Genomic DNA, 8,732 nt, shown 5'->3' on the forward strand with positions numbered 1-8,732 from the left:
GTGACAAAATTAAACACCAGATTAAACTCAACAAAGATGCACAGCCGTTCAGAAGAAGTTACTGCAGTATGAGCTTCGATAAAAGAAAAGCAATGAAAAAAATTGTCGAAGATCTAGAGGAGGCAAAATTAATTGAACCAACCCATTCGTATTGGGCAGCACCATCAATATTGGTGAAGAAGAAAGATGGCAGCTACAGACTAGTTGTAGATTACAGAGGTTTGAATGAACAAATCGAGAAAACCAGTTGGCCGCTACCAAGAATAAATGACGTTATTGATTCTCTAGACGGAAATTGTTACTTTTCTAAATGGCATTCGATGAAGAGTCACAGAACGTGACAGCTTTTGTAACTCCAATGGGACTCTACAAACGGCAGAGACTACCCATGGGTTTGGCGTCAGCGCCAGGAGCTTTCCAAAATTTAATGGAATTGATCATGTCGTGACTCTCCTATGAAGTGGCTTTAGTATACCTGGATGACATAATCATCTTCGGTAGATCCTCTAAGGAGCATCTCAACCGCCTCAATCTCGTAATTGGGCGACTTAAAGACGCTGGATTGAAATTAAAAAGCTCAAAATGCAGGTTTTTTCAGGAAAAATTCATTTCCTGGGACACATTGTATCAATTAAAGGCGTAGAAGTGGATCCGGAGAAAGTAGCGACAGTCAGTAAAATGAAAAACCCGCGAACAATAAAAGAATTGAGAGCTTTAATAGGACTAGTACGCTTTTACAGAAGATTCATACAAGATTTCGGAAAAATAGCGGAACCGCTTTATAAGCTATTAAACAAAAAAGAACGTTTTACTTGGAGCAAGGAATGTGAATCAGCAGTTGAACAACTAAAACAAGCTTTACAGAAAGCATAAATTTTGGGTTATCCGAATGACACGGATCCCTATACATTAACCACCGACGCCTCTTTGTTTGACATTGGCTCAATTATTTCCCAAGGACAACAATGGGGTTAAAGAGTTATTGCATACGAAAGCAAAACGCTCAGCAAAAGTCAACGAATCTATTCTGCGACAAAACGAGAATTTTTGCAATAGTTTATTTTACTCAACACTTCAGAAATTATCTTCTGGGACAAAAATTTTTAATTGTTACTGACCAAAGGGCCCCCACGTGGTTATATAGTTTTAAGGAACCAGGCGGATTATTGGCCAGATGGATAGAAAAGCTCCGACAGTTTGACTTTGAAATCAAACACGAAGCGCGAAAAAAAGATCCCTCACGCGGACTGTCTGTCGAGAGTTCCACAGACTGAAGACCAAGTGAACCAAATAAATACGGAAGAAAAAAATATCTGGTCCATTGGACTAGGGAAATCTGTTGAACAACTAGTTGAACATCAGAAAAATGCAGCCGACCTCATTATACTGAGAAACTGGATTGAGAACGGGAAACGCCCTCAAAAAAACACATGGCAGGAGCCTCTAGGGCACTGTGGAAACTTTGGACTGCTTTCAGAAACTTACGGACTGAAAATGATCTAATCAAGAGACAGAAACGTATTGACGAATTTAATAACTTAACACAAATAGTCATTCAGAGATCACTTTTAAAAGAAATTCTACCTTTCCTTCATGAACTTTGCGGACATTTTGGTATGGCCAAGACATTTGATCGGGTTCGAGAACGATTCTACTGGGCCGGGATGAAAAAAGATGTCCACGAGTGGGTAAGTTCTTGCGAAGAATGCTGTCAAAAGAAATCTCCACACCAGACACATATATACAGCCTGACAACGTGGAAACCAAGTCATCCGTTCTGGCAAGTTGCCTTAGACTTTATGGGATCTTTACCCGACACCAGCGGAAACAAATACATTCTGATAATTGGAGATCAGTTTACAAAATGGTATAAAGCAATTCCCATGAGCAACCAATAAGCTTCCACGGTAGCTAAGGCCTTTGTAAACGTATGGGTTTCAAGGTTTGGTTGTCCGGTAAATCTTCATAGCAACAAGGGCAGTAATTTTATGTCGAATCTTTGCAAGAACTTGTGTAAAGAGCTGGGAAATAACAGGACTTCAACAACAGCTTATCGCCCTCAAGAAAGGCAATGATAGAGCGCACCAATTGCACAATCGAAGAGAGTGTTGCAAAATATGTGGGTGAACATCACAACACCTGGAGCGACTACCTTCCGCTAGTAATGATGGCGTACAGATCATCAATTCATTCTGTTACGAAGTACAGCCCCTTTTACCTCCTTTTTGGACGATCATGCGCGCTGCCGATTGATTGCATGTATCAAACAATACAAACCAAAATCTACCCAACTTTAAGTGATTACGTTGGTTGCTTGAAAGACGAACTACAAACGTGCCATGAGCTGGTAGGGGAAAGCATGGATGTGGAGCAAGAAAGACGAAAAACCTACTATGACCGTAGCACATTTGGACCGCAATATGAAGTAGGTGATTTAGTAATGTTGTTCAACCCCACAATAAAAACTGGCCAGAGAAAGAAATTTAAATCCTTTTACGGCGGACCGCAGGTAATACGTGAAATAATAAACAATCTGAGCTTTGTCATTGAGGATGTAAAAACAAAAAAAATAACAAAAGGTCCACTACGATCGACTCAAAGGTTTTCACACTAGAAGAGCTACCACTGATAAAAAAGAATCTAAGAAGGGAAACATTGAACCAAGAATAACACAAAACAACCTTACGGAGGACAATGATTTTGTGGAAATTGAAGTGGTGACCCCAAAATTGAATGACACAGAAAGAAAAGAAGTTCAAGCTGAAGGAAATATTAGTCAAATTAATCCTAACACTGAAACTCACATTGAGACAGTGAAAAAAGAATCGTTTCAAACACCTATTGGTGGGAGTACAAGAGAATCAATAAATACTAACACCAACAATAAGAGCAGAAGCACAAAGATACCTGCGCCCAAAGTAGCCACACAGCAGAAGCGGGATAGTCTGGTGTCAACATCCGAAAAGAGTGAAGGCGAAGAATTTCCAAATATGTCCAACTTCGCAAAATTTCGCCGAACGACGATATCAGAAAAGAAATGCGTCGGGAATAACAAGACCACGGAAACTGAAAGACTATTTTTTATTCAAGGATAACGATTCAGAAGAAAAATTTGATAATGATGTTTTTTTTAAAAGGTGATACGACAAAATGCAGAGGGCGTGGAACCCACATTGGATCGTGCAGCTGAACTGGAAACTTCTTCAGTTGGTTAGCATTTTAGGTTCTTCACACTCCTTGGAGATTGTGGGGTATGATTTTGAGAACATTCTACAGACGCAGAAATTTGCAATGACGGAACCGACAAAATGTGAAACGTCTAATATAAATGAGGAGCAGGTAAACAAAGGAGGACTGATCTACGCCAAAAGCAGCATGAGTAAACTAAAACACTGCATGTACAGGGCTGCATATACGGTAACTGTGCTGAAAAAAAGTAGTTGGTATGTCGACGCAACTTACTTAAACGCAAAATCACAAATAATTCCAACGTTTTAACCAATAAAAGAGTCAGTCTGTAAAAATCTATGACAGGGACACAAAGCGCGGTTACCGGGTCTTGGTGATTTTGATTTCAATACTCCCAAAGAAGTACTCAACGAGATATCAAAAACTTTCATGAAAGGCGGAGATGAGAAAGGAGTGAATTATGTCTACCCCGTGGATTGGATCATTCCAAAAGGTGAAACACAGAAAGGTAACATCATGATAAATGCTGAAATTTTCATGGAGACTTTGTTCATTGAAACTAGGGAAACAAATGAAGGATCATGGTTATATTTTAAAGACCCTTTGAAAAAGGAGCAGACCTTGTTATATCACGGTGGCACATTTGAAATAGATCCAGTACAGTATCTGTTCGACCAAGACAAAAAAACCAAACATCTTAACGATCATTAAATTTTCAGACTCGAAAACAGCAAAAATAGTCCGCGCTGGAAACAAAAGTACTTGACAAGCACATTAGACAGAAAAAGAAATTTAGTTGTCCAGTTGAAAAACAGGACAAAACATTTAGACAATTTTCTGCTTTTTGAAACAAATCAGAGAAATTTGTTTTACACAACGAAAAAGTTGACGGCCACGGAACAAAATTTTTCAACAACAGTTATATCTGAGACAGATCTCAGGGACATAAAACTCGACCAACTTTTTGTAAGGGATATTCGAGGCATGTTTGAAAAACTGAAACAAATAGAGTTATTAAATTGTCACATAGAAAAACTGCACAGAGCTATGATTCTAACGACATCAATTAACGGAAATTCATACCAAATTTTCTTAAAACAACAAAACGCTCTGGGTACAAACGCAGAAAGAGCGGGAGGAATACTTTATGTCCATAGGTGCGCTAAACTAATCGTACATGTTGTCGAAAATCAGTTTTGTACGGAGGAAGTACCAATTAGGGTGTCTTCTGACAAAACTTCAGAAGTAATTAGATACATGGACCCCGTTTCTAGAGTATTCTATAGAAATTTCACACTCACTAATTGCAACCCCATGTACCCGAACGCTCTTGAGTTGCGGAATGGGTCATGGATAACATATGGGCGAAGAATACAACTGATTGAAAAACCCAATGATATACCTAATTATAGAGTTAACGTCAATTGGTCAACTTCGGCGCCATTGGAAGTGTTTTTCAATGACAAGGACCTGGAACTCTGCAAAAGGGCCCAGAATTAAGGCATTCGAGAAAGACGATAACAGGAAGAGAAGTTTTCCTGGGACAAGGAGGTTTTTATGAGCATGAGACTCTAGAGAATTTCAACACGGACTTAAAGTACAATCATCAGTGGCATGAATTGCTGATTTTTGAATACTTGGGTGAAGAAGTGAAACAAACCTGGCATGTGGCCAGGGAAATAACCATCAGTTTGATGACTATTTTTATTCGATCTAAACTCATATTTTGTTTGGTACGCGTGTTTCTTTCAATCGATATGCTACGCAATGGCACCAATCCTGTAATTGCACTGCAACCCATTAACCCAATGGGGGAACTAGGTTGTTTTCATCATCTAAATCAACGTACAAAGGAACAAAAATTGACAAGAAAAAGGACAGTTGAACGGTGTGATGGTGAAAGAAACATCGTAGTTATAAAAGCAAAAAAGGTAAAATCGTAGTTATAAAAGCAAAAAAGGTAAAATCTGTATCAGATATGGTAGAAATTGAGAAAGGAGGTACAAAGGAACAAAAATTGACAAGAAAAAGGACAGTTGAACGGTGTGATGGTGAAAGAAACATCGTAGTTATAAAAGCAAAAAAGGTAAAATCTGTACCAGATATGGTAGAAATTGAGAAAGGAGGTACAAAGGAACAAAAATTGACAAGAAAAAGGACAGTTGAACGGTGTGATGGTGAAAGAAACATCGTAGTTATAAAAGCAAAAAAGGTAAAGTCTGTACCAGATATGGTAGAAATTGAGAAAGGAGGTACAAAGGAACAAAAATTGACAAGAAAAAGGACAGTTGAACGGTGTGATGGTGAAAGAAACATCGTAGTTATAAAAGCAAAAAAGGTAAAATCGTAGTTATAAAAGGGTAAAATCTGTACCAGATATGGTAGAAATTGAGAAAGGAGGTACAAAGGAACAAAAATTGACAAGAAAAAGGACAGTTGAACGGTGTGATGGTGAAAGAAACATCGTAGTTATAAAAGCAAAAAAGGTAAAATCTGTACCAGATATGGTAGAAATTGAGAAAGGAGGTACAATGGAACGAAAATTGACAAGAAAAAGGACAGTTGAACGGTGTGATGGTGAAAGAAACATCGTAGTTATAAAAGCAAAAAAGCTAAAATCTGTACCAGATATGGTAGAATTTGAGATTAATACCTTTGAGTAATTTACGTGTATGATATGTAGGAATGGCAGAACCAAAAATTGGTGATTATTGCTACTATCTAGTCGAGTTGTTCGAGGTCAGGTCGATAGTCAGACACCAAGTGTATCGGATTGTTGGAGTAACCTCAAGCAAAAGGTACGTGGTGCCACTGACAAGGCTGCAACCACCCAATATAGTGGATAGAGCCGCAATTAGCGTTGGAGAGTTAAGTGAGATGCAACACAGAATCGAGGAACAACAAAAGAAGATTGACAACAGCGAAATGCTGGGAACAGCCGGGGCTCGGCTCGAAGAGGAGCTCCGGCAGTTAAAACTTGAAAGTCAAAGATTAGGTGATCAATTGCTGGAGATCAAACAGCAACTTGAATACGCTAGGAATCAGCGGGAGTCCTGCAGGAGGCAGGTGGAAACATTGAAGAAAGAGTTGGAGGAGGTTACAAATGTAGCCGAAACAAAAACAAGGGAACGTATCGCTCTGGTGGACGAGCGGGAGTGCTTAGCTCGGGAGTTGGAGAATGCTGAGATAGACAATAGTAAGCTAAGGAGTAGAGTAAAAACAGAGCAAACCTCAAAGAAGGTCATATAGAGTAGGCTGGAGGCGATCAACGCGCAGAGCCCGTTCAGTCGACCTCCAAACTTTTATGAACTTCTATTCCTGCCACAGGGCGCCACACCACAACCAGTACTATCCAGAAACATTTCAAAACGTTGGCAATCCTCTGTCATCCGGACAAGAGTGGTCGTGAGTTCAAAATCATTCTTCAAGCAGAGAAAAATATGGAAGACGAGGAGGTCCATAATTTTTATGACAAGTACGGGATTGAAAAAGCACAAGAAAATATGAACTCGAAAATGGACATTTGAAACTCTTGCTGTGTGAGTGAGTGGAACACTCACATTGTCTAAAAGGGAGGCAGTATAGTGAACCAGAATGTATGACATGCTCATAAATTACATATTAAACGCATAATTCGAAATTTTCACAAACAAAGAGGAGAACAAAAGAGATGGTTACCAATAGTAAACCGGATTTCAACAATATAGAGAAAGCATCATAAATAATGATGAGATTTATCATGGAATTTCATCTTGACGGGACACGTCAAGGAATGTTTGTTCATGACGAGATTCCTCAAGCAGGTAAATCTGTTATCTGTTAGTTTAACTAACAGGGACACGTGCAGTAGAAAATAACTATGTGAAAATCCCAAGGAGATCAACGAAAATGGGTAAAAATAACCTAAGATTAATTATCCATTGATAGGACTGAAAACAAAGAACATATTCAAAACTAAACCTTACACAATCGAGCTGCCTCTCTTTCATTGCTTTACATCTCTCATCTTCACAAAACTTCTATTATTTACAAGCAATATATCTAACTTTGTATTAAACTGATTGTACATTCACATCTGCTCAATTAAATTCAAGTCTGAAACTTGGAAATTTTTCCTCAGTAACTCCGAGGTTTAAAGTGCTTAAGAATAACACTCAACCCAAAACGTAACCGTAGGCAGTGCACGGATATTACAGAGGGAGGTCCCAATACGGTTACTTGGGTATAACTCTGACAACTTTTATCCAGTTGAAGTAAATTCAACTTAATTTCACACGTTGAGGTCTGTTAGAAAGAACGCTTTTTATAAGGTTTTGTGCATCGCTATCAAAAGCCATTATTTTTAGTTTTTCTATTAGGATATCATGAGATATGGAATCAAATGCCTTTGTGAGATCCAAAAGGGCAGTTTGGACAATATTATCTGGCTCAATAATTTTAACAATTGGAAATACGAAAGATAACAAAGAATCGGCTGCCGAGACATCTTTTCCCGAAAACATCAATGAAGCCCCTTCATAAGTTCGTTTTTTGGTATGTGCTTCGTTATTTTTAGATGTAAGATTTGCTCAAAAAATTTTAAAACTACACTTGTGATTGATATTGAGCGGCAGTTGGTTGCATCCATCGGGTCACTTTTTTGTAGATAGGGTTGATTACCGCTTTTTTATTGCAGTCTGGAAAAATATTTTATTAAATGCATTTGTTAAGAATGTAAGTAAGATGTTGTACAGTATTTGTCTGAAAATTTTTAATAGCCTAAGCATGAACCGTAGAAGGAACAAATGGTTTGTTGGAACTCAACTCCGTGCAAACATCATGAACTACTTTTTCTGTAACAAGCTGAAAATTGAACGGTTTGGTTTGTTTTATTAGGTTTTATTTGGGGGTCTATTGCTGTAATTTTTTGTCTCTAAAAATTACCAATGTTAGAAAAATATGATTAAGAAACTCAAATTGGTTAGTTAGTAAGTCTTAAAACGAATTTTGCAGCGCAGTTACAGTGGTGAAATTAGTTTGTTTCCCTCATATTGAGTTAATAAAATTCCAGCATTTTTTCTCAGTGTGCAAAGATTCAAAACAATGCCTTGAATGTTCTCTCTTTTTAGCAATCAATAGGTTTGATAGAGATCATCGCTTTTGTTATAAAAATCCCAATTGGTAAACGTTCCGTTTTTCTGGTATGTCTAAGTGCATTATCTTTTCTTCATAATTTTGCTTTACATTCCTCGTCAAATCATTCAGTTTTCAGCATGTTCTTGTGGTTGCTATTTCGAATAACTTTCTTTACAATTGGAGCGTGAGTTTCAAAAGCCTTGCTTACATTTGATATCAATATATTAAACACTAAGAGAATATCATTCCATTGATAAATGAAGATCCATCGGGAAGATTACAGGGTTTTAACGAAATCATTTGCATTGTAGTGTTTCATGTCGAAACAGTATATACTTTTGGCTTTGCAGTTTGTCAAATTAATATTGGTTACAACAGGAGACGCTAAATGATCAGATTTGAATGGCGTATCACATTTATATTGCTGG

Source organism: Convolutriloba macropyga, chromosome 13 (genome assembly GCF_964194025.1).
Source record: "Convolutriloba macropyga chromosome 13, txConMacr16.3, whole genome shotgun sequence".
NCBI classification, from domain to species: Eukaryota; Metazoa; Xenacoelomorpha; order Acoela; family Convolutidae; genus Convolutriloba; species Convolutriloba macropyga.